The following is a 24612-nucleotide window of genomic DNA, read 5'->3' on the forward strand; positions in this document are numbered from 1 at the left end:
AATTAAATAGCTTTCTTTGATAGGCTTCTGATATGTGTTATTGGGGTTTTGTTCATTGTGTATAAGGATTCAGATTGGGTAGGGCGACCTTGGCTGGTTGAACTTTAGGTGTTTTGTTAGATGCAGCTTTTAATTTTCTTTTGATTTTTTTCTATATGATGGTTTTAAAGTGGCTATTAGTAACTTATTGTGTAGCTTTATTTTACTAGGAGATGGTATATGATGAGGCATATGGTCTCTTTCATGTTAGGTGTCCTAGTTTATATGCGGATTAGGTTGTTTCTGAACAGAGTTTTGTTGTTGAAGTTTCTTTTGGTGGGGTATTATGTTTTCCAAGGATCTGTTTGCTGAGGTTTACAGTGGTGTAATTGGTTGTAGTGTGAGGTATAGGGCAGGTTTTTATTTATTTAGTGGTTGCTTTTACCATGGTGTGTAGTGTTGTTTTGGTGGGTTTGAGGTAAGGTGCTGGAGTTAATTTTTTAGGGTTTCCTAATATTTATAATCAGATTACTGTTTATTGTGTTGGAGGAGTTTATTTATTTAGCTTGTTTGGCTATAGTGCGTGTTCTATAGTTATAGATAATTTGGGAGATATTGTTTGTAGTTGAATGGATCTTTTACTTTTAGGATGGGGAGGTTCTGGGTATATATTTTGGGGTTTTTTTGAGGGGATTGGACATAGGAGTTATTTTTATTGTATTTGTACTAAGAGAAATAATAGCTGGCTTTTTTTTTTGGTGGGCTGTTTCTTGTGTTTTCTTTTCTAGAGTTCATGTATTTGTGTGGTCAGGGTAGTGGTGTCTCTGGTGCAGCTCTAAGCATCCATTGCTGGTTGTGTGTTTTAGGTGGTCCACTGGTATTACACTGAGACCTCCCCACTGACTGGGCAACAGATCTGCTGAGATTGTACATCAGCGTTTGGTTTTCTTTATGGTACCTGACTAAAAGACAGCAGGGAATTCCGAGAGGCAGAGGTGGCCATCTTTGGCATATGATGGGGCTTCACCTCATCCCTGAACATCCCAAAGATAAGTGAAGGGCTCGGGGCCACAGAGGGGATGAAAGAGGGGTGCCGGGGTAGGGGTCACTGGGAGGGGTTTTTCAGTCAGATTTGCAGATGGGGACGTCCAAGATGTGACCCCTTAGGCTGCATAAAGGGAAGATCTCACAGTGCTGTGGTGCACGGGGCAGAGCAGTCCCAGGGCATGTTGTGTCACTTGTCTGTTGTGCACTCTGTGTCTTCTGGGTGTCTTGTGTGGTGTGTGGTTTGCCTTGGCCCTTTAAGGGGCCTGTAGGAAATGCCAGGCATCGTTCTTAACATCTCCTTGTTCCTTGGCCAGGTGCTGATGCTGTTGAACCTTGTGCTTGGACACACATCAGAATCCATCTCTCTTCACAAGCATCCGGTCCAATGGCTTTTCAGGTCTTGTTCTGAGCTGTATTGGCAGCCGTGCACCGTCCTGATCCATTCCAGTGGGTTAGCTCCTGTAAGAATGCAAAGATAGGTAGAGGATTCTGACTGTAGGATTCTTGGACATCCGTCTCTGGGACAAGTCATCCCATTGGAATCTTGTTCCTGCAAGGTTCTCTGAGCCTGGCCAGCTCACCTTCAGTCTCACCTTGGTCATCTCATTCCGAGTTCTCTGGACCCTCAGGGTCATTTTTCTGGCCAGAGTTTTCTGTCCCTGTTGTGTCCCCTCGTTTGTCCTGTGCTGTGTCACAGGTGTTGGTGTGTGTTTGGCCCGGAGCTGCTCTGCCTTGCTGCTCAGTCTGGGTGTAGGGGTAATAGGGTAATAGTCCCACGGGCGTGAAGTTTGTGATGTGGGGTGTAGTAGGGCTGTAGAGGATATGTCTAGATTGCCACAAGATGTCTGGGGCTGTCAAGTTATCCTGCTGCCCTTTGACTTTTGTCCTCTCTTTCAGATGCAGATGGATTAAATCCATGGCTGAGCCCCCCATTCCAGGTGCGGGGGCTCCCCCGATAAGGGCAGTCACTGTTTTGATTTGCAGGGGAGGTGTAAATGGTGGCCGTGTTACAGTGCTGTTCTTTGCCTTTAGTTTTAGGAGGCAGAGTTGGGTCTCACCAGTCGAGGTGAAGTGGGCAAGGTGAGTAGTGACTGGTGGACAAAAGTAGTTGCTATTGCTCAAGTCTGACTTTCTGGTGCAACTCTAAGCATTCACTGTTCTTTTTTTTTTTTTTTTTTAGGTTGTCTCCTTGCCAGATGTGCTGGCTCCAGAGGCCAGATGGGTGCAGCATTAAGGTATACTTGTGGCTGCTTCAGTCAGACCGGGGAGGTTGCTGTTTCACAGTAACTCAGCATACTTTTTTGTTTGTTTGTTTGTTTGTTTGTTTGTTTTGTTTCTTTGTAGGTGCTGCTGCTGTCCTAGGCACGTGCTAAGGATTAGAGGAAGCCGGAGAGTTAGGCTTTAGGCAGGGTGACCCGTAGGTGAGCAATGTGCTAAGTGTTTTCCTTTTGCTGGGTAAACTCCGGGCAGCCTCTGGAGTGGAGTGAAGATCTGAGGGGGAGCTGGGACAGTGGTGCAGAGGAGCCCTGGGGATTACTCTTCTGGAGGGGGACAGTCACATTTTCTGTTTTGTGGTCCTAGGTAGTGTGAGGGGATGCGGAGGCAAAGTCTGGATATGGCAGCCCTGAAGTGGACGTAGAGAACATCTTGACATCCACGGTGCTGAGATATTCGTTTCTGTTGAGGATGGATTTTCAGCTCGTGTTCCAAAAGCTAAGTGTTGGGGCTGGAGATTCGGAGAAGGGGAAAAACCTTTTCATTCCCGGGAGGTGATTTAAAGTTATCTTAGAGGAGAGGGCCCTAGTGGGGTGGTCCCCTCAGAAGTAAAGGGAGAGGGTTTCTCCTCAGCAGCACCAGAGCCTTTGCCTGGCAGGGCAGTTCTGACCCATCTCTATGTTCTAGGGAGCTTCACATTTTTGGCCTTCTTTTAAAGTCCACAGGGTTAGGGTACAGTGGGGGATTCCTGGCTCAGGAGCATCCTGATTAGGAGCAATGCCAGTTGCAAGGTGTAGGGTTTGTAGGGTTCCGCAGGGGGAGTTTGCAGTGACACACAGAGGCTGAAGGAGGGCTTGAGAGGTAAAGGACACAGTGAAAATCAGAGGTACAGGCAAGGATACAAGCCAGAGTACAGGTGTACCGGCCCTCACAGCACTGCTACCAACACGCTTTCCCTGAGAGCAGGTGCAGACAGCAGTCCTAATGCAGGAATGTACCAGAAGCTCTTACGTGTGCAGACACTGTCAGGCTAGGACCAGGCAGGAAGCGATAGTGGGGAGCAGGATCCAGCAGGGCTGGGGATAACGGGGGTTTCCCGCCCCACCCACCCTGGGATTCCCTGTCTCTCCGCAGCCGGTGGAAGTGCTCCTGATTTCCCTCTCGAGGCGGCGGTTGGTAAGGCTTCGTGCCTTTTGCCACCGCAAAGAGTTCGGCTCTGTCAGCCTCTGCCCTGTCTCAGGGCCACGTTTCGTAGGGTAGGCAGGGAACAACTGTGGATACTCCTGTCCTGCGTGCGGGACAGCTCTTGGGACCCTAATGGTGCAGAGCGTCCCCGGCTGCAAGGTCTAGGGCTCTGAAGAAGCAGGGTTCAGAAGGGGGGAGGTTACAGTGATACACACAGAGGCTGAGGTAAAGGACTGAAGGACTAGAGAACACACAGTGAAAATCAGGGGTACAGCCTAGGATACAAGTCAGAGTACAGGTATACCGGCCTTCACGGCACTGCTACCAACGCTGTTACCCTGAGAGAGGTGCAGGCGGCAATCCTAATGCAGGACAAGGCCAGAAGTCCTGAGAGGTGCAGGCAGTAACCCTAAGCTAGGGCCAGGCAGGAAGTTCCAGTGGTGGGGCAGAGTCCACAGGGTTGAGGTTCACTGAGGTTGTCCACCCTGTGTTCCTTTCCTGCTCTAACCAGGGATGCTCACACCCCTCATGGAGGCCACGGTGGGTGGGCTCAGTGCCAGTAATGCCTCTAAGGCTTTGGCGCTGCGAGCGTCGGCCTCCGAGCTCAGCCGAAGAACGCACGGGGCCCGAGGACCCAGGCCTGCTGAAGAGATGGTGAGTAGCAGAGCTGCTGGTTTTTGGCTGATGTGCTGCTAAGCTTATGCTTTGATGTTTGGTTTTCTTTATTGTAGCTGACTAGGAGACAACAGCCTGGTGACAGCAGGAATTTCCCTGAGGAAGAGGCGGCCTTCTTTGGGACTCAGCGTGGATTAACCTCCCCAGGCATCTGAGAGATAAGTGGAGGGCTCGGAGCCATAGAGGGGATGAAAGCGGGGTGCCAGGCAGGGGTCACCGGGAGGGATTTTTTGTGTTAGGTTTGGAGATGGGGGGATGCAAGATGTGACCCCTTAGGCTAGAAAAAGGGAAAGTTTCATTTTGGGTCACAGTGCTGAGGTGTGCAGGGCAGGGCAGTCCCAAGGTGTGTTGTATCTGTTGTGCACTCTGTCTTTTGGGCGTCTTGTGCTTCGTGCCTTTTCCCTTAGCCCTTTGAGGGGGGTATCAAAACTCCTGGCATCAATCTTAGCATCTTTGATCTATGTGTTCCTGGGCCAGGTGCTTTTGACTTTGGTGCTCGGACACACGTCAGAATCCATCTGTCTTCAGCACCATCCAGGCCGATGCCTCTTCAGGTCTTGTTCTGAGCTGTACTGACAGCCGTGCACCGCCCTGATCCATTCTGGCGGGTTAGGTCTTGTGAGAATGCAAAGACAGGTCGAGGATTCTGACCGTAGGCTTCTCGGACATCCATGTCTGCGTTTCTTGGCATAAGTCATCCCGTTGGCATCTTGTTCCTGCAGGGTTCTCTGAGCCTGGCCAGCTCACCTTCAGTCTCACCTCGGGCATCTCATCCTGAGTTCTCTGGACCCTCAGGGTCATTTTTCTGGCCAGAGTTTTCTGTCCCTGTTGTGTCCCCTCGTTTGTCCTGTGCTGTGTCACGGGTGTTGGTGTGTGTTTGGCCCGGAGCTGCTCTGCCTTGCTGCTCAGTCTGGGTGTAGGGGTAATAGGGTAATAGTCCCACGGGCTTGAAGTTTGTGATGTGGGGTGTAGTAGGGCTGTAGAGGATATGTCTAGATTGCCACAAGATGTCTGGGGCTGTCAAGGTATCCTGCAGCACTCTGACTGTTGTCCTAACTTTCTTTCAGATGCAGATGGATGAAATCTGTGGCAGAGCCCCCCATTCCAGGTGCGGGGGCTCCCCCGAGAAGGTCAGTCACTGTTTTGATTTGCAGGGGAGGTGTAAACGGTGGCCATGTTACAACTCTGTTCTTTCTTTGTTTTTAGGAGGTGAAGCCGGATCTCAGCAGTCAAGCTGACGTGGGCGAGGTGAGCAGTGATGGGTGGACAGGCGCCGTTGCTCTTGCTCAAGCCTCACTCGCTGGTGCAGCTCTAAGCCTCAGTTCCTGTGCGTTTTAGGGAGTCCACTCGCAGGAGGCCGAGCTCCCGTCTCACCAACCGGACGACAGACCCGGGTCACCTCACCCGTGAGCCCTCCGGGAGCATTCCAGGAGTCTGTGATGGAGCCTTGATCTTCTCCTTGTGAAGGCCCCATCCAGGTAGGCTTGGATAACGGCCGAGGAGTTGAGGTGAGTCAGGGAGGAGAAGGAGGGAGGGTCCCCTCAAGTTCCAGTGCTGCCACGTCACCTTGTCTGCTCTTAACCCAGGCCGACCCTGCGACGCCGGCGTTGGCCTCTGAGCGCAGCGGAAGCACGGGGCCGAGGACCCGGGCCTGCTGAAGAGATGGTGAGTAGCAGAGCTGCTGGTTTTTGGCTGATGTGCTGCTAAGCTTATGCTTTGATGTTTGGTTTTCTTTATTGTAGCTGACTAGGAGACACCAGCTCGGCGAGGGCTGGAATTTCCCTGAGGGAGAGGTGGCCTTCTTTAGGACCCGGCACAGATTTGCCTCCCTGGACGTCTGAGAGATAAGTGGAGGGCTTGGAGCCCCACAGAGGGGATGAAAGCGGGGTGTGGGATCAGGGGCCTCCGGGAGGGATTTTTTGAGTCAGGTTTGGAGACAGGGATGTCCAAGATGTGACCCCTTAGGCTACATCCAGGGAGAGTCTCATTCTGGATCACAGTGCTGAGGCGTGCAGGGCAGAGCAGTCCCAGGGTGTGTTGTGTCCGTTGTGCACTCTGTGTCTTTTGTGTCTTTTGCTGTAGCCCTTCCTGGGGCCTCTCAAAACTCCAGGCATCGATCTTAGCATCTTTGATCTATGTGTTCCTGGGCCAGGTGCTTTTGACTTTGGTGCTCGGACACACGTCAGAATCCATCTGTCTTCAGCACCATCCAGGCCGATGCCTCTTCAGGTCTTGTTCTGAGCTGTACTGACAGCCGTGCACCGCCCTGATCCATTCTGGCGGGTTAGGTCTTGTGAGAATGCAAAGACAGGTCGAGGATTCTGACCGTAGGCTTCTCGGACATCCATGTCTGCGTTTCTTGGCATAAGTCATCCCGTTGGCATCTTGTTCCTGCAGGGTTCTCTGAGCCTGGCCAGCTCACCTTCAGTCTCACCTCGGTCATCTCATCCTGAGTTCTCTGGACCCTCAGGGTCATTTTTCTGGCCAGAGTTTTCTGTCCCTGTTGTGTCCCCTCGTTTGTCCTGTGCTGTGTCACGGGTGTTGGTGTGTGTTTGGCCCGGAGCTGCTCTGCCTTGCTGCTCAGTCTGGGTGTAGGGGTAATAGGGTAATAGTCCCACGGGCTTGAAGTTTGTGATGTGGGGTGTAGTAGGGCTGTAGAGGATATGTCTAGATTGCCACAAGATGTCTGGGGCTGTCAAGGTATCCTGCAGCACTCTGACTGTTGTCCTAACTTTCTTTCAGATGCAGATGGATGAAATCTGTGGCAGAGCCCCCCATTCCAGGTGCGGGGGCTCCCCCGATAAGGTCAGTCACTGTTTTGATTTGCAGGGGAGGTGTAAATGGTGGCCATGTTACAACTCTGTTCTTTCTTTGTTTTTAGGAGGTGAAGCCGGATCTCAGCAGTCAAGCTGATGTGGGCAAGGTGAGCAGTGATGGGTGGACAGGCGCCGTTGCTCTTGCTCAAGCCTCACTCGCTGGTGCAGCTCTAAGCCTCCGTTATTGTGCGTTTTAGGGAGTCCACGCGCAGGAGGCCGAGCTCCCGTCTCACCAACCGGACGACAGACCCGGGTCACCTCACCCGTGAGCCCTCCGGGAGCATTCCAGGAGTCTGTGATGGAGCCTTGATCTTCTCCTTGTGAAGGCCCCATCCAGGTAGGCTTGGATAACGGCCGAGGAGTTGAGGTGAGTCAGGGAGGAGAAGGAGGGAGGGTCCCCTCAAGTTCCAGCGCTGCCACGTCACCTTGTCTGCTCTTTACCCAGGCCGACCCTGCGACGCCGGCGTTGGCCTCTGAGCGCAGCGGAAGCACGGGGCCGAGGACCCGGGCCTGCTGAAGAGATGGTGAGTAGCAGAGCTGCTGGTTTTTGGCTGATGTGCTGCTAAGCTTATGCTTTGATGTTTGGTTTTCTTTATTGTAGCTGACTAGGAGACACCAGCTCGGCGAGGGCTGGAATTTCCCTGAGGGAGAGGTGGCCTTCTTTAGGACCCGGCACAGATTTGCCTCCCTGGACGTCTGAGAGATAAGTGGAGGGCTTGGAGCCCCACAGAGGGGATGAAAGCGGGGTGTGGGATCAGGGGCCTCCGGGAGGGATTTTTTGAGTCAGGTTTGGAGACAGGGATGTCCAAGATGTGACCCCTTAGGCTACATCCAGGGAGAGTCTCATTCTGGATCACAGTGCTGAGGCGTGCAGGGCAGAGCAGTCCCAGGGTGTGTTGTGTCCGTTGTGCACTCTGTGTCTTTTGTGCACTCTGTGTCTTTTGTGTCTTTTGCTGTAGCCCTTCCTGGGGCCTCTCAAAACTCTAGGCATCGATCTTAGCATCTTTGATCTCTGTGTTCCTGGGCCAGGTGCTTTTGACTTTGGTGCTCGGACACACGTCAGAATCCATCTGTCTTCAGCACCATCCAGGCCGATGCCTCTTCAGGTCTTGTTCTGAGCTGTACTGACAGCCGTGCACCGCCCTGATCCATTCTGGCGGGTTAGGTCTTGTGAGAATGCAAAGACAGGTCGAGGATTCTGACCGTAGGATTCTCGGACATCCATGTCTGCGTTTCTTGGCATAAGTCATCCCGTTGGCATCTTGTTCCTGCAGGGTTCTCTGAGCCTGGCCAGCTCACCTTCAGTCTCACCTCGGGCATCTCATCCTGAGTTCTCTGGACCCTCAGGGTCATTTTTCTGGCCAGAGTTTTCTGTCCCTGTTGTGTCCCCTCGTTTGTCCTGTGCTGTGTCACGGGTGTTGGTGTGTGTTTGGCCCGGAGCTGCTCTGCCTTGCTGCTCAGTCTGGGTGTAGGGGTAATAGGGTAAGAGTCCCACGGGCTTGAAGTTTGTGATGTGGGGTGTAGTAGGGCTGTAGAGGATATGTCTAGATTGCCACAAGATGTCTGGGGCTGTCAAGGTATCCTGCAGCACTCTGACTGTTGTCCTAACTTTCTTTCAGATGCAGATGGATGAAATCTGTGGCAGAGCCCCCCATTCCAGGTGCGGGGGCTCCCCCGAGAAGGTCAGTCACTGTTTTGATTTGCAGGGGAGGTGTAAATGGTGGCCATGTTACAACTCTGTTCTTTCTTTGTTTTTAGGAGGTGAAGCCGGATCTCAGCAGTCAAGCTGATGTGGGCGAGGTGAGCAGTGATGGGTGGACAGGCGCCGTTGCTCTTGCTCAAGCCTCACTCGCTGGTGCAGCTCTAAGCCTCCGTTATTGTGCGTTTTAGGGAGTCCACTCGCAGGAGGCCGAGCTCCCGTCTCACCAACCGGACGACAGACCCGGGTCACCTCACCCGTGAGCCCTCCGGGAGCATTCCAGGAGTCTGTGATGGAGCCTTGATCTTCTCCTTGTGAAGGCCCCATCCAGGTAGGCTTGGATAACGGCCGAGGAGTTGAGGTGAGTCAGGGAGGAGAAGGAGGGAGGGTCCCCTCAAGTTCCAGCGCTGCCACGTCACCTTGTCTGCTCTTTACCCAGGCCGACCCTGCGACGCCGGCGTTGGCCTCTGAGCGCAGCGGAAGCACGGGGCCGAGGACCCGGGCCTGCTGAAGAGATGGTGAGTAGCAGAGCTGCTGGTTTTTGGCTGATGTGCTGCTAAGCTTATGCTTTGATGTTTGGTTTTCTTTATTGTAGCTGACTAGGAGACACCAGCTCGGCGAGGGCTGGAATTTCCCTGAGGGAGAGGTGGCCTTCTTTAGGACCCGGCACAGATTTGCCTCCCTGGACGTCTGAGAGATAAGTGGAGGGCTTGGAGCCCCACAGAGGGGATGAAAGCGGGGTGTGGGATCAGGGGCCTCCGGGAGGGATTTTTTGAGTCAGGTTTGGAGACAGGGATGTCCAAGATGTGACCCCTTAGGCTACATCCAGGGAGAGTCTCATTCTGGATCACAGTGCTGAGGCGTGCAGGGCAGAGCAGTCCCAGGGTGTGTTGTGTCCGTTGTGCACTCTGTGTCTTTTGTGTCTTTTGCTGTAGCCCTTCCTGGGGCCTCTCAAAACTCCAGGCATCGATCTTAGCATCTTTGATCTATGTGTTCCTGGGCCAGGTGCTTTTGACTTTGGTGCTCGGACACACGTCAGAATCCATCTGTCTTCAGCACCATCCAGGCCGATGCCTCTTCAGGTCTTGTTCTGAGCTGTACTGACAGCCGTGCACCGCCCTGATCCATTCTGGCGGGTTAGGTCTTGTGAGAATGCAAAGACAGGTCGAGGATTCTGACCGTAGGCTTCTCGGACATCCATGTCTGCGTTTCTTGGCATAAGTCATCCCGTTGGCATCTTGTTCCTGCAGGGTTCTCTGAGCCTGGCCAGCTCACCTTCAGTCTCACCTCGGTCATCTCATCCTGAGTTCTCTGGACCCTCAGGGTCATTTTTCTGGCCAGAGTTTTCTGTCCCTGTTGTGTCCCCTCGTTTGTCCTGTGCTGTGTCACGGGTGTTGGTGTGTGTTTGGCCCGGAGCTGCTCTGCCTTGCTGCTCAGTCTGGGTGTAGGGGTAATAGGGTAATAGTCCCACGGGCTTGAAGTTTGTGATGTGGGGTGTAGTAGGGCTGTAGAGGATATGTCTAGATTGCCACAAGATGTCTGGGGCTGTCAAGGTATCCTGCAGCACTCTGACTGTTGTCCTAACTTTCTTTCAGATGCAGATGGATGAAATCTGTGGCAGAGCCCCCCATTCCAGGTGCGGGGGCTCCCCCGATAAGGTCAGTCACTGTTTTGATTTGCAGGGGAGGTGTAAATGGTGGCCATGTTACAACTCTGTTCTTTCTTTGTTTTTAGGAGGTGAAGCCGGATCTCAGCAGTCAAGCTGATGTGGGCAAGGTGAGCAGTGATGGGTGGACAGGCGCCGTTGCTCTTGCTCAAGCCTCACTCGCTGGTGCAGCTCTAAGCCTCCGTTATTGTGCGTTTTAGGGAGTCCACGCGCAGGAGGCCGAGCTCCCGTCTCACCAACCGGACGACAGACCCGGGTCACCTCACCCGTGAGCCCTCCGGGAGCATTCCAGGAGTCTGTGATGGAGCCTTGATCTTCTCCTTGTGAAGGCCCCATCCAGGTAGGCTTGGATAACGGCCGAGGAGTTGAGGTGAGTCAGGGAGGAGAAGGAGGGAGGGTCCCCTCAAGTTCCAGCGCTGCCACGTCACCTTGTCTGCTCTTTACCCAGGCCGACCCTGCGACGCCGGCGTTGGCCTCTGAGCGCAGCGGAAGCACGGGGCCGAGGACCCGGGCCTGCTGAAGAGATGGTGAGTAGCAGAGCTGCTGGTTTTTGGCTGATGTGCTGCTAAGCTTATGCTTTGATGTTTGGTTTTCTTTATTGTAGCTGACTAGGAGACACCAGCTCGGCGAGGGCTGGAATTTCCCTGAGGGAGAGGTGGCCTTCTTTAGGACCCGGCACAGATTTGCCTCCCTGGACGTCTGAGAGATAAGTGGAGGGCTTGGAGCCCCACAGAGGGGATGAAAGCGGGGTGTGGGATCAGGGGCCTCCGGGAGGGATTTTTTGAGTCAGGTTTGGAGACAGGGATGTCCAAGATGTGACCCCTTAGGCTACATCCAGGGAGAGTCTCATTCTGGATCACAGTGCTGAGGCGTGCAGGGCAGAGCAGTCCCAGGGTGTGTTGTGTCCGTTGTGCACTCTGTGTCTTTTGTGCACTCTGTGTCTTTTGTGTCTTTTGCTGTAGCCCTTCCTGGGGCCTCTCAAAACTCTAGGCATCGATCTTAGCATCTTTGATCTCTGTGTTCCTGGGCCAGGTGCTTTTGACTTTGGTGCTCGGACACACGTCAGAATCCATCTGTCTTCAGCACCATCCAGGCCGATGCCTCTTCAGGTCTTGTTCTGAGCTGTACTGACAGCCGTGCACCGCCCTGATCCATTCTGGCGGGTTAGGTCTTGTGAGAATGCAAAGACAGGTCGAGGATTCTGACCGTAGGATTCTCGGACATCCATGTCTGCGTTTCTTGGCATAAGTCATCCCGTTGGCATCTTGTTCCTGCAGGGTTCTCTGAGCCTGGCCAGCTCACCTTCAGTCTCACCTCGGGCATCTCATCCTGAGTTCTCTGGACCCTCAGGGTCATTTTTCTGGCCAGAGTTTTCTGTCCCTGTTGTGTCCCCTCGTTTGTCCTGTGCTGTGTCACGGGTGTTGGTGTGTGTTTGGCCCGGAGCTGCTCTGCCTTGCTGCTCAGTCTGGGTGTAGGGGTAATAGGGTAAGAGTCCCACGGGCTTGAAGTTTGTGATGTGGGGTGTAGTAGGGCTGTAGAGGATATGTCTAGATTGCCACAAGATGTCTGGGGCTGTCAAGGTATCCTGCAGCACTCTGACTGTTGTCCTAACTTTCTTTCAGATGCAGATGGATGAAATCTGTGGCAGAGCCCCCCATTCCAGGTGCGGGGGCTCCCCCGAGAAGGTCAGTCACTGTTTTGATTTGCAGGGGAGGTGTAAATGGTGGCCATGTTACAACTCTGTTCTTTCTTTGTTTTTAGGAGGTGAAGCCGGATCTCAGCAGTCAAGCTGATGTGGGCGAGGTGAGCAGTGATGGGTGGACAGGCGCCGTTGCTCTTGCTCAAGCCTCACTCGCTGGTGCAGCTCTAAGCCTCCGTTATTGTGCGTTTTAGGGAGTCCACTCGCAGGAGGCCAAGCTCCCGTCTCACCAACCGGACGACAGACCCGGGTCACCTCACCCGTGAGCCCTCCGGGAGCATTCCAGGAGTCTGTGATGGAGCCTTGATCTTCTCCTTGTGAAGGCCCCATCCAGGTAGGCTTGGATAACGGCCGAGGAGTTGAGGTGAGTCAGGGAGGAGAAGGAGGGAGGGTCCCCTCAAGTTCCAGCGCTGCCACGTCACCTTGTCTGCTCTTTACCCAGGCCGACCCTGCGACGCCGGCGTTGGCCTCTGAGCGCAGCGGAAGCACGGGGCCGAGGACCCGGGCCTGCTGAAGAGATGGTGAGTAGCAGAGCTGCTGGTTTTTGGCTGATGTGCTGCTAAGCTTATGCTTTGATGTTTGGTTTTCTTTATTGTAGCTGACTAGGAGACACCAGCTCGGCGAGGGCTGGAATTTCCCTGAGGGAGAGGTGGCCTTCTTTAGGACCCGGCACAGATTTGCCTCCCTGGACGTCTGAGAGATAAGTGGAGGGCTTGGAGCCCCACAGAGGGGATGAAAGCGGGGTGTGGGATCAGGGGCCTCCGGGAGGGATTTTTTGAGTCAGGTTTGGAGACAGGGATGTCCAAGATGTGACCCCTTAGGCTACATCCAGGGAGAGTCTCATTCTGGATCACAGTGCTGAGGCGTGCAGGGCAGAGCAGTCCCAGGGTGTGTTGTGTCCGTTGTGCACTCTGTGTCTTTTGTGTCTTTTGCTGTAGCCCTTCCTGGGGCCTCTCAAAACTCCAGGCATCGATCTTAGCATCTTTGATCTATGTGTTCCTGGGCCAGGTGCTTTTGACTTTGGTGCTCGGACACACGTCAGAATCCATCTGTCTTCAGCACCATCCAGGCCGATGCCTCTTCAGGTCTTGTTCTGAGCTGTACTGACAGCCGTGCACCGCCCTGATCCATTCTGGCGGGTTAGGTCTTGTGAGAATGCAAAGACAGGTCGAGGATTCTGACCGTAGGCTTCTCGGACATCCATGTCTGCGTTTCTTGGCATAAGTCATCCCGTTGGCATCTTGTTCCTGCAGGGTTCTCTGAGCCTGGCCAGCTCACCTTCAGTCTCACCTCGGTCATCTCATCCTGAGTTCTCTGGACCCTCAGGGTCATTTTTCTGGCCAGAGTTTTCTGTCCCTGTTGTGTCCCCTCGTTTGTCCTGTGCTGTGTCACGGGTGTTGGTGTGTGTTTGGCCCGGAGCTGCTCTGCCTTGCTGCTCAGTCTGGGTGTAGGGGTAATAGGGTAATAGTCCCACGGGCTTGAAGTTTGTGATGTGGGGTGTAGTAGGGCTGTAGAGGATATGTCTAGATTGCCACAAGATGTCTGGGGCTGTCAAGGTATCCTGCAGCACTCTGACTGTTGTCCTAACTTTCTTTCAGATGCAGATGGATGAAATCTGTGGCAGAGCCCCCCATTCCAGGTGCGGGGGCTCCCCCGATAAGGTCAGTCACTGTTTTGATTTGCAGGGGAGGTGTAAATGGTGGCCATGTTACAACTCTGTTCTTTCTTTGTTTTTAGGAGGTGAAGCCGGATCTCAGCAGTCAAGCTGATGTGGGCAAGGTGAGCAGTGATGGGTGGACAGGCGCCGTTGCTCTTGCTCAAGCCTCACTCGCTGGTGCAGCTCTAAGCCTCCGTTATTGTGCGTTTTAGGGAGTCCACGCGCAGGAGGCCGAGCTCCCGTCTCACCAACCGGACGACAGACCCGGGTCACCTCACCCGTGAGCCCTCCGGGAGCATTCCAGGAGTCTGTGATGGAGCCTTGATCTTCTCCTTGTGAAGGCCCCATCCAGGTAGGCTTGGATAACGGCCGAGGAGTTGAGGTGAGTCAGGGAGGAGAAGGAGGGAGGGTCCCCTCAAGTTCCAGCGCTGCCACGTCACCTTGTCTGCTCTTTACCCAGGCCGACCCTGCGACGCCGGCGTTGGCCTCTGAGCGCAGCGGAAGCACGGGGCCGAGGACCCGGGCCTGCTGAAGAGATGGTGAGTAGCAGAGCTGCTGGTTTTTGGCTGATGTGCTGCTAAGCTTATGCTTTGATGTTTGGTTTTCTTTATTGTAGCTGACTAGGAGACACCAGCTCGGCGAGGGCTGGAATTTCCCTGAGGGAGAGGTGGCCTTCTTTAGGACCCGGCACAGATTTGCCTCCCTGGACGTCTGAGAGATAAGTGGAGGGCTTGGAGCCCCACAGAGGGGATGAAAGCGGGGTGTGGGATCAGGGGCCTCCGGGAGGGATTTTTTGAGTCAGGTTTGGAGACAGGGATGTCCAAGATGTGACCCCTTAGGCTACATCCAGGGAGAGTCTCATTCTGGATCACAGTGCTGAGGCGTGCAGGGCAGAGCAGTCCCAGGGTGTGTTGTGTCCGTTGTGCACTCTGTGTCTTTTGTGCACTCTGTGTCTTTTGTGTCTTTTGCTGTAGCCCTTCCTGGGGCCTCTCAAAACTCTAGGCATCGATCTTAGCATCTTTGATCTCTGTGTTCCTGGGCCAGGTGCTTTTGACTTTGGTGCTCGGACACACGTCAGAATCCATCTGTCTTCAGCACCATCCAGGCCGATGCCTCTTCAGGTCTTGTTCTGAGCTGTACTGACAGCCGTGCACCGCCCTGATCCATTCTGGCGGGTTAGGTCTTGTGAGAATGCAAAGACAGGTCGAGGATTCTGACCGTAGGATTCTCGGACATCCATGTCTGCGTTTCTTGGCATAAGTCATCCCGTTGGCATCTTGTTCCTGCAGGGTTCTCTGAGCCTGGCCAGCTCACCTTCAGTCTCACCTCGGGCATCTCATCCTGAGTTCTCTGGACCCTCAGGGTCATTTTTCTGGCCAGAGTTTTCTGTCCCTGTTGTGTCCCCTCGTTTGTCCTGTGCTGTGTCACGGGTGTTGGTGTGTGTTTGGCCCGGAGCTGCTCTGCCTTGCTGCTCAGTCTGGGTGTAGGGGTAATAGGGTAAGAGTCCCACGGGCTTGAAGTTTGTGATGTGGGGTGTAGTAGGGCTGTAGAGGATATGTCTAGATTGCCACAAGATGTCTGGGGCTGTCAAGGTATCCTGCAGCACTCTGACTGTTGTCCTAACTTTCTTTCAGATGCAGATGGATGAAATCTGTGGCAGAGCCCCCCATTCCAGGTGCGGGGGCTCCCCCGAGAAGGTCAGTCACTGTTTTGATTTGCAGGGGAGGTGTAAATGGTGGCCATGTTACAACTCTGTTCTTTCTTTGTTTTTAGGAGGTGAAGCCGGATCTCAGCAGTCAAGCTGATGTGGGCGAGGTGAGCAGTGATGGGTGGACAGGCGCCGTTGCTCTTGCTCAAGCCTCACTCGCTGGTGCAGCTCTAAGCCTCCGTTATTGTGCGTTTTAGGGAGTCCACTCGCAGGAGGCCGAGCTCCCGTCTCACCAACCGGACGACAGACCCGGGTCACCTCACCCGTGAGCCCTCCGGGAGCATTCCAGGAGTCTGTGATGGAGCCTTGATCTTCTCCTTGTGAAGGCCCCATCCAGGTAGGCTTGGATAACGGCCGAGGAGTTGAGGTGAGTCAGGGAGGAGAAGGAGGGAGGGTCCCCTCAAGTTCCAGCGCTGCCACGTCACCTTGTCTGCTCTTTACCCAGGCCGACCCTGCGACGCCGGCGTTGGCCTCTGAGCGCAGCGGAAGCACGGGGCCGAGGACCCGGGCCTGCTGAAGAGATGGTGAGTAGCAGAGCTGCTGGTTTTTGGCTGATGTGCTGCTAAGCTTATGCTTTGATGTTTGGTTTTCTTTATTGTAGCTGACTAGGAGACACCAGCTCGGCGAGGGCTGGAATTTCCCTGAGGGAGAGGTGGCCTTCTTTAGGACCCGGCACAGATTTGCCTCCCTGGACGTCTGAGAGATAAGTGGAGGGCTTGGAGCCCCACAGAGGGGATGAAAGCGGGGTGTGGGATCAGGGGCCTCCGGGAGGGATTTTTTGAGTCAGGTTTGGAGACAGGGATGTCCAAGATGTGACCCCTTAGGCTACATCCAGGGAGAGTCTCATTCTGGATCACAGTGCTGAGGCGTGCAGGGCAGAGCAGTCCCAGGGTGTGTTGTGTCCGTTGTGCACTCTGTGTCTTTTGTGTCTTTTGCTGTAGCCCTTCCTGGGGCCTCTCAAAACTCCAGGCATCGATCTTAGCATCTTTGATCTCTGTGTTCCTGGGCCAGGTGCTTTTGACTTTGGTGCTCGGACACACGTCAGAATCCATCTGTCTTCAGCACCATCCAGGCCGATGCCTCTTCAGGTCTTGTTCTGAGCTGTACTGACAGCCGTGCACCGCCCTGATCCATTCCGGCGGGTTAGGTCTTGTGAGAATGCAAAGACAGGTCGAGGATTCTGACCGTAGGCTTCTCGGGCATCCATCTCTGCATTTCTTGGGATAAGTCATCCCGTTGGCATCTTGTTCCTGCAGGGTTCTCTGAGCCTGGCCAGCTCACCTTCAGTCTCACCTCGGTCATCTCATCCTGAGTTCTCTGGACCCTCAGGGTCATTCTTCTTGCCCAGAGTTTTCTGTCCCTGTTGCGTCCCCTCGTTTGTCCTGTGCTGTGTCACGGGTGTTGGTGTGTGTTTGGCCCGGAGCTGCTCTGCCTTGCTGCTCAGTCTGGGTGTAGGGGTAATAGGGTAATAGTCCCACGGGCTTGAAATTTGTGATGTGGGGTGTAGTAGGGCTGTAGAGGATATGTCTAGATTGCCACAAGATGTCTGGGGCTGTCAAGGTATCCTGCAGCACTCTGACTGTTGTCTTAACTTTCTTTCAGATGCAGATGGATGAAATTCCGGTCAGAACGCCCCATCCTGGGTGAGGGGCTCCCCTGAGAAGATCGATCGCTATTCAAGGTGAGAGTCACATATTTCACATTTATTGGCACTCCAGTGCAGGGCACCTGCATTTACAGCTTGGAACAGGTGAGTCCCTTGGTAACCCCCCTGGGCAGCAGCTGGAGCCTGCTCCGGGCTGGGCTGAGGGAGCAAACACTTGTGGCTGACACAGCTCCACACTGGGGGTACTTGGGAAAACACCTGCCTTGTCCTGGATTTGTTTTTTGAGCTTTTTACAAGCTTTTAATCATGAGCTTGGTAAAAATAAATGGCAAGGGCTGAAAACATGTGAGGCTGGCAGGTTATACACACCAAAGACAAGGTTTTTTTAAAATAACTGTGACTTATATCTTAATTTTGAGACTCTCTTTTTTGGCCGACTTTACTTTAGAAAATCTAATTTCAATTTAGCTGCCTCAATAATGAATTTATTGTTATAAATATGCTCTAGTGTCAGGAGGTTAAAGCCGTAATACCAATGTGCCACCTCTGGAATAAATTCCTGTGTCTCCTCAGCCCTGCTGGTTTGCAGTAGAGTTTGTACACCTTTTGCTGCAGCTGTGGTTCTTAATAACTGGAAGTCCATGGATTGCTGGGCGATTCCCATAAGTTCTCCTATTTTGTAGGAGCTGCACGGTGAGGTCAGCATTCTGAGGGAGGCCCTGGCACAGCTGCCAAGGGCAAGGAACGTGGAGCATCCCAGGGCTTCTCCCACCCGAGTTTCTCCCGGAGCGTGCTGCGTGTCGTGCCGGATGTTTAACCCGGGTTTGGGGTGTTCTCCTGCAGTCCCAGCTCTGACTGCTGCCCCCGAGCCCCGGCCTTGCTCTGTCCCAGCACTGAACCTGGCAGGTGGGTGTGCTTTTCCAGCCCTTGAATCCCACGGGCAATCCCAGATTCCTGGAGCTCCCCGAGGCACAGCCTGGCCTCCCTCCCTGGGAGCTGCATTGCAGTCTGCCTGGACCAAGGACATCCTGTTTGAGACTTTATTCCTGTTGCTTTTCCTCTTCCCGGTTGTGGGCAAAAAGGAGAGAGCCAGTAGGAAGTGAAGCCACTGGAAGGCCTTATCCCAGTCCAAGGTTGGATAGGAGTAACTGGACCTGTTGAATTCCCACTTCCCTTTAAATTAGAGCAGAGGAAGCAGATTTTAAATCATCATTCCATGAACTTTCACCAACTTCATGACTCTTGCAAAAGTTTTCAATGTTAGAAATTCCTGAGCTTGTTTTCCAGGCAAGCTTGGATTTAGATGTTATTCCTTCCTTTTATTTGAAGGAATAACTCTGATTTTCTCTCTGATTTTAGTAAGGGAATATTTATTTATTCCAATTTTCCATCCTAATTGGAATTTTTGCACCTTGTAGAGCACATTTCCAAGGAAATTTACCCAATTAATGTTGGTAAATCAGGAATTGTCCAGCACCATCTCCACAAAATTCTGTGAATTCCCAAGAAAACGCTGAAGTATTTATTTGCCATGATTCATCTCTTTGTAAAGTTCAATTTACTGCATTTTTAATTACATAAATGCCATTAAAACCTGAATCCAGGCCTAGCTGCTGTTCCTTGGACACAAGGGGCTGGTTCTTTCCTACCTTGGCACATTTGGGTGTTTGTCCAAAATGAGCTTCCCACTAAAATAGAATTTGTTTCCAAGCAAAAGTGGGAATTGTCTAGAAAACCTTCTGTTCTGGGGGGCACTGGGTTTGTTTCCCTTATTGCTGCATAATTGAGGAAAGCCATGGTGCTTTTTTAGGCAGTGGCAGGAGGTGAAAGCTGCATTTATTTAATTTTGTATTTTATTTTTTGTTATTTTTGTATTTTTATGCTCTTTTGTTGTGGTTTCTCATGTTGCGTTTTGTGGTTTTTCAAAGACTTTTTCTTCCGTTTTTTAATTTTTATATTTTTTTCTTTAGCTATTTATTTACTTGTTAAAACTACTTTTAGTTTTTTATTTTAATTTTTTGTTTAAATTTTTTTTCCACTTTTTTGTTACTTTGAAATTTTTTTCTTTTGGTATTTTAATTTTATTTATTATTTTCTATAGTTTTGGTTTATTTTTTCATGTTTTCTTTGTTCCTTTTTTTTTTCCCCATACTCTTTCTTCCCCCGGGCGCCTGGGGGTTTGGCTGTTGGCAAGAAAGATGAGAAATGACCTCCGTGCCCGCTGGACGTCGGGATGTCATAGAGAGCGCAGTTGGCAAAAGCTCTGTATTTTCTGCTCCATAAAACTCCTGAAGGGAGAAAGCTGTGACCACCGTGGTGCCGTTTTTTCCTTCCCAGCCCCGACCAGGTCTCCTCCTACCCGTGCACAGTGTTACCAGCAGCAGCCTGCTGTCCAGGCTGTCGAGGCGTATTTCAGAGGGGGCAATAAAAACAAAGTAGACGTTTTATTTTGTAACTCTCCGACCCTGCTTGTTTATTAGCAAAGAACTCCAAAACAAAGCGAACAAAAAAAGAAAACCCACAAAATAAACTCCCCCGCAACCCACCAAAAAAAACCCATAGAGAAATAGAAAACATGCCCATATTATTTGAATAAAGATTAAAACTTTACCCCTTAGAAAACCAGGCTCATTTAATTCAAATTAATTGTGTTTCTGATGTGTTAGGTTAATGAATTCATCTAGTGTAAAATATCGTTTAAAATATAAACAAACGAATTAAAAAATAATGAAAAAGAAAAATAACAAAAAGTATAGGATATGAAAAATAATATAAATAATAAATACACAATATATTATTACATACTACACGTTTTATAAATATATATAATATACATAATATAAACATCTATAATGTACATAATCATGATATTTAAATGAAATGTATTATTATTTATAACATTACATAATAAATAATAAATTATTTTATATATAACTTTCTATATTTAATATATATAATAAATATAATAGTATAATAAACATAATACATGTTGTATAATGTACATAATATAAAAGATGAATTGTAATGATTAATGTAAATATCAGGATCACAAAGATAAAAAATATTGAAATAGAGCCTGAACGAAAGGCTGTTTTGTTTCGGTCTGGTTGCTGGCAGGGTTCTCGCAGGTGTGCTCGGGGGTCTTTTGGGCCATTTATTCCGGAGGCTGTTCGGAAGGGCATTTCTGGGCACGTTCGTTTATGGCTCCGCTCCGCGCCGCCGCGCGGCAGTGCTGCCACCCTGTGGGCGGAGAGCGGTAGTGCAGCTGTCCCTCCCGCCCGTCCCGCCTGATCTGTGCGGCAATGCTGCCACCGTGTGGGCAGAGACGGTAGTGCAGCTGTCCCTCCCGCCCGTCCCGCCTGATCTGTGCGGCAATGCTGCCATCGTGTGGGCAAAGAGCGGTAGTGCAGCTGTCCCTCCCGCCCGTCCCGCCTGATCTGTGCGGCAATGCTGCCACCCTGTGGGCAAAGAGCGGTAGTGCAGCTGTCCCCCATGACCGTCCCGCCGGAGCCGTGCGGCAGTGCTGCCACCCTGTGGGCAAAGAGCGGTAGTGCAGCTGTCCCCCCCGCCCGTCCCCGACGCGCGTGGCAGCCCCGCATTGTGAGCTCGGGGGCGGCGCTGCCGCCCGCCCGCCCGCAGCTCGGGGCCGAAAGGGAGGGAAAAAGGCAAGGAGCCCGGGCGCGTGGCAGCCGGCTGCCTGCGCGCGCCACCCGGACCCCGGAGCCGTCAGGGCGCGATTTTCCGCGGCGTCTGCGGGTGTGCGGACACGGGATGGGGGCGCAGCGGCGCCGCGGGCGGCAGTCCATTGAGTCAGGCGCTTGTGTGAGCGGCCGAGGGGGCATTTTAGTGGGTTCCACTACCAAGATGGCGGCGAGACGCGAGGCGCCTGACCTTCTAAAAAGGGCGGCCAAAAGGGCGGGAAAAATAAGGACCCTATAGGTGTTTATGCAGCTGCCTGCACAAAACCCCGACTACGGCGCCGCCCGGGGGCAATTTTCCGCGGCGTTTCCAGGTGTGGGGACACGGGCCGTGTGCTCAGTCGCGCCGCGTCCGCGTTCAGATTCGTTGATTTAGTCAGGCGTCTGCGTAAACACCTGGCGGAGGCCTATGCCGAGCCGCAAAGAACATGGCGGCCGGGACGGAAGTGGCCTCAGGAGCAACCAAGATGGCGGCAAGGGAAAGCGGAAGTCACACGTCGCCCCTCACAAAATGGCGCCGAAGCGCGAGGCGCCCGACCTTCCAAAAAAGGCGGCCAAAAGGGCGGGAAAAAATAAGGACCCTATAGGCATTTAGCCAGACGCCTGCACAAAAACCCCGACTACGGCGCTGCCCGGGCGCAATTTTCCGCGGCGTTTCCAGGTGTGCCGACAGGGGCCGTGTGCTCAGTCGCGACGCGCTTGCGTTCGGATTCGTGGATTTAGTCAGGCGTCTGTGTAAACACCTGGCGGAGGCCTATGCCGAGCCACAAAGAACATGGCGGCCGGGACGGAAGTGGCCTCAGCCGCAACCAAGATGGCGGCAAGCAAAAGCGGAAGTCACGCGTCGCCCCTCACAAAATGGCGCCGAGGCGCGAGGCGCCCGACCTTCCAAAAAGGGCGGCCAAAAGGGCGGGAAAAAATAAGGACCCTGTAGGCGTTTACGCAGATGCCTGCACAAAAACCCCGACTACAGCGCCGCCCGGGCGCAATTTTCCGCGGCGTTTCCAGGTGTGCAGACACCGGCCGTGTGCTCATCCGCGCCGCCTCCGGGTTCGGATTCGTGGATTTAGTCAGGCGTCTGTGTAAACACCTGCCGGGGGCCTTAGCGGTGCCGCATAAAAGATGCCGGCGGGACCGGAAGTGGCCTCAGACGCAACCAAGATGGCGGCAAGGAAGGGCGGAATGCTCGTGGGGCTCATCGCGGCCGAAAATCACCGAGTGCAGCTCACACCCTGCAATGGCAAAAGCTGTTTTATTAAAACTCAGCCGAGAATTTTCCTCTTATTTCCAGGTCACAGGATATACTGAGCCTGAGAGGGATCCTAAAATCTGACTCTCAAGCGGACGGACCGTTTGAGAATCGAACTCAGCACCTTGGCATTACCCGGACTCTGCTCCAAGCAGCTGAACCAATCTCTGCATTATGGGGATGGACCTCCATAGGATGGCAACGCTTGGCCCCACTAAGGTAAGTGCAGTGCCGCCTTCTCTGCCAAAGCTGCTTCACACACCAGCCCCTGGAATGGCTCGAGGGCAGAACTGGCTGGCAGGTCACGACAGCACAAAGCTCTTCCAGTGACGCTGATTTCCTGTCCTTTCCAGGATTTACTCAACAGCTGCCGTAAAAGTACTTACACAAAGTCTCTTTCTGGGCGGAAAGGAGCAGGACAAGTCCTGAGGCTTCCCTTCTTCCACGGCCAAAGTTCTGGAGAGAGGCAGGGCCGGTCCCACCCGCACAGGGGCGTTTCCTGCAGGTGAGTGTTGCCGGGCCAAACTGATGGCAGCTGCTGAGGCCGGGGCTGCTTTTCTGGCCGGAGGCCTCGGTGCCCCCCCGTGCCGCCTGCAGTGTCCCTCGGTGTTTCCTGCAGGTGTCCCGGGTGCCCGGAGGCGCAGGGAGGAAGGAGGCCGGCAGCCCCAGCGGGGCCAGCAGCCCTGGGATGATGTGCAGGGGAGGAGCTGTGCCTGCCGGGCCCCGCCCGTGGCAGCGGCGGCCAAACGCAGGGCCCGGGGCCGGGCTCGGGGCTGGCACGGACACGGCCCCGGGGCTGCCGCGGCTCCTCGGCCAGGGGCTGCTCCCGCCGGGCACGGGGAGATGCTGCAGCCCGGACAGAGGCACCCACAGCCCAAGAGCTCCCCAGGGAACAGCTGGCATTGCCCGGGAACGGCGGCTCGGGCTGTCTGCAGAGGAGCTCAGACAGCAATTCCCACCTCCCGGAGCTCCCACACAGTTGCCAGGGATGTCCTGGCCACCCCAAATCCCCTCCCTTTCAGCCTGAGGACATCACCCATCGGCAGCATTAAAGCCAAGGTGCTCCTCCCTCACAGAAATTAAATCCAGAGCAACGGCCCTCGGAGATGCCTCAAAATCAAAGGTTTGAGTGGGATGGAGTTTCGTTTGGATGAAGTCTGGACTTTCCCAGGGAGCCAGCCGGAGTGCAGAAGTGATGGAAAGCTTTTGCAGGTGGGTCCCACTGGAGGTGTGCTGAAGGCAGGGATGGGCATCCCTTGCCTGAGGGAAAGGCACTTGCAGAGGCCACTGCTGGGGCTCGGAAAGGAGCTGAGCTCCTGCAGGGAGCTGTGTCCTCCCGAGGGCACAGGGGCTGCCTCAGCACAGGCCGGCCAGTGCCTTCTCCTGCTCTGAAACATCACCTGGAGCCCGAGCTCAGGGGGTGGCTGAATTCCAGGGAAATCTGACAGGTGACCCCCAGGGGATGAGGGTTATAATTAACCAAATCTATGGAATAGAAACCTATCCTGTCCCCATCCTGCTGAGCTTCCTTGGAAGCTCTGCTGGTTCCTGACACATCTGGCATTCAAGCAGCAGCTCTGCGTGGGAATATCCATGCTCTGTGAGGCACTGTGAGGTTATTGCAGCAGGAACTGAGCAGGGAATTCGGGGCCGTGGGTATAATTCATCTAAACTAGCAAAGGTGACAGTGAACCCCAAATCTCGGCACCACACAGAGAACAATCTTTGTGCTGCCCTGTCAGCTCAAGCCCCTGGGCTGGGAAGTTTTGGGAGTCAAACATATGGAATGATAAAAGTCACAGCAACTGGTGTCACCCCGAGGGACAGTCCAAGTCCCAGACAATTCCTCTGCAGTCCCCTGGGGGGGAAAACACCCTCTGTCCGCCAGGAGCCCTGACTCTCTTTCTCCTATCAGCTGTGTTGGGCTTTAAGAACTTGAAATAACTTTGAAGCCAAAGAAATCACCTTTTCCTTCTGGTTTGATTGTGTTTTTTTGTTTTTTTTTTTTTTTTTTTTCTTTCAGATGCTGGACGTGCTTCTGTGGATGTGTGCTGAGCTCTGGCTGCAGGGGACTGTCAGGCCTGAATGGCTGTGAGTTTGTGTTCTTCTCGCTGGGGAAGCAGAAATAATTATTAATTAGACTGCAGAAATGTTTTCAGAAACCTTTCCCCTTTCCTGCCCTTTGCTGGTGGATCTTCTCTTTCTGCCTTTGACTTTACAAAGCTGTTCCCTGATGTCAATTCCCCTGCCTGAATTCCTTGCAGCTCCTAGCTGGGAAAAACTGGGATGATGTCCTAGGGATGTTCTTAGGGGAGGACAGAGGTGAGATTTTTGCCTGTATTTTTCTAATATTTTCTAAAATTTCAGGGAGCTGCTCCTGCTCCTGCCCCTAATCCTGCTGCTGCTGCACAAGTGGAGCCTTGTCAGCGAAGACCTGCATCTGCAGGAGGCCCCGCAGGCCCTGGCTGGGAAGTGCCAAAACAAAGAAGTGATCAGTAAGTGCTGAACTGCTTCCAGGAGGGCATATTTTGTTGCAGCCGTTACAGACCAACCGTGTGGTGCTGGTGACTTTGTGTGAGTTGCTTTATTAAAGCCAATCGTTGGTAAGGGTTTTGAGCCTGCCTTGGAGAGCACTTGGAGCTCTGGGTGCCCTGGCTTTCCCCTAGGTGGCCCTGGGGTTGCCCTGGCTGTCCCCTAGGTGTCCCTGGAGTGC

General features: G+C 53.1%; 8 long non-coding RNA genes across 9 annotated transcripts; all 8 read left to right on the forward strand.

Moving 5' to 3' along the window:
• The first annotated feature begins 5468 nt into the window (after positions 1 to 5468).
• On the forward strand, positions 5469 to 6209 carry LOC136304631 (uncharacterized). Its single transcript, XR_010724708.1, has 3 exons — positions 5469 to 5609; positions 5688 to 5766; positions 5844 to 6209. It is a non-coding gene; the product is annotated as an uncharacterized lncRNA (long non-coding RNA).
• A 914-nt stretch (positions 6210 to 7123) lies between these two features.
• Positions 7124 to 8069, forward strand: LOC136304623 (uncharacterized). Its single transcript, XR_010724705.1, has 3 exons — positions 7124 to 7284; positions 7363 to 7441; positions 7519 to 8069. It is a non-coding gene; the product is annotated as an uncharacterized lncRNA (long non-coding RNA).
• A 767-nt stretch (positions 8070 to 8836) lies between these two features.
• Positions 8837 to 9577, forward strand: LOC136304632 (uncharacterized). Its single transcript, XR_010724709.1, has 3 exons — positions 8837 to 8977; positions 9056 to 9134; positions 9212 to 9577. It is a non-coding gene; the product is annotated as an uncharacterized lncRNA (long non-coding RNA).
• A 914-nt stretch (positions 9578 to 10491) lies between these two features.
• On the forward strand, positions 10492 to 11437 carry LOC136304622 (uncharacterized). The gene is made up of 3 exons (XR_010724704.1): positions 10492 to 10652; positions 10731 to 10809; positions 10887 to 11437. It is a non-coding gene; the product is annotated as an uncharacterized lncRNA (long non-coding RNA).
• Positions 11438 to 12221: 784 nt separating this feature from the next.
• LOC136304633 (uncharacterized) lies at positions 12222 to 12945 on the forward strand. The gene is made up of 3 exons (XR_010724710.1): positions 12222 to 12345; positions 12424 to 12502; positions 12580 to 12945. It is a non-coding gene; the product is annotated as an uncharacterized lncRNA (long non-coding RNA).
• A 914-nt stretch (positions 12946 to 13859) lies between these two features.
• Positions 13860 to 14805, forward strand: LOC136304621 (uncharacterized). Its single transcript, XR_010724703.1, has 3 exons — positions 13860 to 14020; positions 14099 to 14177; positions 14255 to 14805. It is a non-coding gene; the product is annotated as an uncharacterized lncRNA (long non-coding RNA).
• A 762-nt stretch (positions 14806 to 15567) lies between these two features.
• On the forward strand, positions 15568 to 19747 carry LOC136304620 (uncharacterized). The gene is made up of 5 exons (XR_010724702.1): positions 15568 to 15713; positions 15792 to 15870; positions 15948 to 17027; positions 17636 to 17858; positions 19151 to 19747. It is a non-coding gene; the product is annotated as an uncharacterized lncRNA (long non-coding RNA).
• A 2069-nt stretch (positions 19748 to 21816) lies between these two features.
• Positions 21817 to 24318, forward strand: LOC136304626 (uncharacterized). Of its 2 annotated transcripts, XR_010724706.1 has the most exons (5): positions 21817 to 22118; positions 22253 to 22404; positions 22976 to 23111; positions 23923 to 23990; positions 24267 to 24318. It is a non-coding gene; the product is annotated as an uncharacterized lncRNA (long non-coding RNA). The 2 variants fall into 2 exon arrangements; XR_010724707.1 differs by lacking the exons at positions 22976 to 23111; positions 23923 to 23990; positions 24267 to 24318 and adding an exon at positions 22519 to 22803.
• Positions 24319 to 24612: the final 294 nt, after the last annotated feature.

This window comes from Chamaea fasciata, unplaced genomic scaffold, assembly GCF_029207755.1.
Source record: "Chamaea fasciata isolate MVZ Bird 193981 ecotype frontalis unplaced genomic scaffold, bChaFas1.0.hap1 SCAF_134, whole genome shotgun sequence".
Lineage (NCBI taxonomy): Eukaryota > Metazoa > Chordata > Aves > Passeriformes > Sylviidae > Chamaea > Chamaea fasciata.